We start from the raw sequence: 2,730 nt of genomic DNA on the forward strand, positions 1-2,730 counted from the left end.
GGCTGGGGAAGGGAGAAATAGGGGGCTGCTATTCACAGGATGTAAAGTTTCAGTTATGCAAAATGATTAAGTTCTGGAGATCTGTTGTATAACATTGTGTCTATAGTTAACAACACTGTATTATACACTTAAACATTTGTTAAGAGGATATAGCTCATGTTAAGTGTTCTTACCATATTAACAGTAACTTTAAAAGAATGTCAACAAATCAAAAGATAAGATATGATCTCCTAAGGACTACTTTTTTCTCCTAAAGCTCTGTATTCAGTCTTGTTAAGGGAAGTCGCCTGTTTGTCCTCTAAGGTATTAAACATAAAATTTAGGAGCAAAGAGGAGAAAAATTAATGACAAACTTTTTCTCACTGTCATTTCTCATCTTTTGTTCTTGCTTTATTCCATTTGCTTGTTTCTGGGCATTCATTTTCTTAGAGGGTACCAAAAAAGTGATTCCTGAATATTTTTTAAAAAGTAACTTGAAATGGGCCATTTTTTGTGGTCTCATTCCTGAAATAGGTCATAATATTTTTAATGGCAACTTTAAAATTTTATCAAAGTATATAATATTTATATTCTTTTTTACTATTTCTTCTATTTACTTTTTCTGTAAGATGATTCTAAAGTATTTTTTGGTAGTACTCAACCCTTGTTGAGTATGGAATTACCCATGGAGAGTTTGGAAATACTCATTGCTGGCCCTTTTGGAGATTCTGATTCAGTGAGTCCTGCGTAGGACCCAGACACCTGCATTTATAAAAGAATTTCCCAGGTGATTCTAAATTACTTCCAAGTTTAAGGACCACTATTATAATATCTAAAAGAGACTATTTTTGCATCTCTTCATCTCAAGTATTAGTAAAATAGAAAGTTTGTTGAACTGGCCAATAGATAGATGTTAAAGTACTAAGCCAATGACAGTCTCTTGCCTTGTTTCTGACCACTATATGGAATACATATTTTCTGCATTATTTTAGTAAAAATGTATTGAAATGAATTTATTTAAAAAAAAAAGCTTTTGCCAAAAGGGACTTTAATTGTTTCAGAGAGTTTTTTCTTTATTTGATAAGTTTGATAGACTATGACACTGTCAGTCTGGTCATCTAAATCTGCATCTCAGTTCTAATGATGCCATGTGCTTAACCCCTTGGGCTGTATCTCATATCTCAATTTGTACTGAAATACTCTAGCTTTATGGTATCTATAAGTCAATCTTTTTCATGTTCAAACATAGGGGATTTTTAAAAATTTATCTCTGTGTTGCTTTGAGTCAGAGGATGTAGTCTTTACGATAAAATTTTAAAATCTGTTGAGACTCGGCTTATGATCTGGTAAATGTTTTCCCTATGCTGGAAAACACTATTTCCTGTAACTGTTGATTGCTACATTTCATATATGAGATCAAGTTTGTTTGTTTTTTTCTAGTTGTTCATATTTCCTATATACTTTATGTCAGTTTAATCTTTTATTATCACAACTGTAATTACAAGTGTAATATTTTATCTCTATACTTCAATCAATATTATTTTGAGTCTTCATTTTTTAGGTGTACATAAATTTAAAATTGTTAAATCTTCCCATTCAGTTGTCATTTATCATATGTAGTAACAATCTTAAATATAACAACTCTTTTCTGTCTTAACATCTATCGGTTGTTTTTGCCTGAGATGTCTTTTCTCGTATTTTTTACTATTAATATCCTCATGCTTTATGCATGTCTTTTGTAAACAGGATAAAAGTATACACTATCTTTTGATCCAATTTACTTATGCTTCTTTTTTGATTAGAGAATTCATGCACGTTTACTGTGATTACTGATATATTTAATACTTATCATCTTCATGCTTTTCATGTGTTTTGCTTTTTAATGACATTTTTGTAATACTTATTTGCCTTTCTCACCCATTTCCAAACTTCCTTTCAGTTGATTGTTTTCTCTAAACCACTATAATTCCGTATTCTATATATATATATGACATTCATTATTAAAAATATCTTTTACTTGGGCACCTGGGTGGCTCAGATGGTTAAGCATCTGCCTTTGGCTCACGGTATGATCTCCATGGGTCCTGGAATTGAGCCCCACTTCAAGCCCCACATCAGGCTCCTGGCTCAGCAGGGAGTCTTCTTCTCCCTCTCCCTCTGCCTCTCCCCCGACCTCTCCCCCTGCTCATGTGCTCTTTCTCTCTCTGTATCTTTCTGTCTCAAATGAATAAATAAAATCTTTAAAAAAATATCTTTTACTGAAATATAATTAAAAGGCACACATATCATAAGCTCAGTGAATTTTCCACATTTTGCCAATAGTCACCACTTGCCCTTCTCCAAGAGTAACCATTATCCTGACTTCCAACACGTAGATTTTATATTTATAATATATAGGTATATTATGTATATAAAAGATATACATATATAAATGTCTCTTAAACATAAAAAGAATGTTCACTTTACTCATAATATGAGAAATTAAAATTACAGTAAGATACCATTTCTTACTTATCAGATAAGCAGAAATTTTAAAAGCTTGGCAACATATTCTATGGGAGTTACAGGAACTTTTATACATTACTGATAGGAATGCAAATTGGTATAAAACTTACAAGAGGCATATTTGGCGATACATAACAAAACTACATAAACTGTGATCTTTTGACTTAGAAATTCCACTTCTAGGTATTTACCCTGAAAATATATCTCTATATGAAAATTAATATGCAAAAATTTATTCATTGAAGA

This window comes from Eumetopias jubatus, unplaced genomic scaffold (assembly GCF_037043125.1).
Source record: "Eumetopias jubatus isolate StellerSeaLion01/CBP00866 unplaced genomic scaffold, mEumJub1_p1.0 scaffold_12, whole genome shotgun sequence".
Classification (NCBI taxonomy): Eukaryota; Metazoa; Chordata; class Mammalia; order Carnivora; family Otariidae; genus Eumetopias; species Eumetopias jubatus.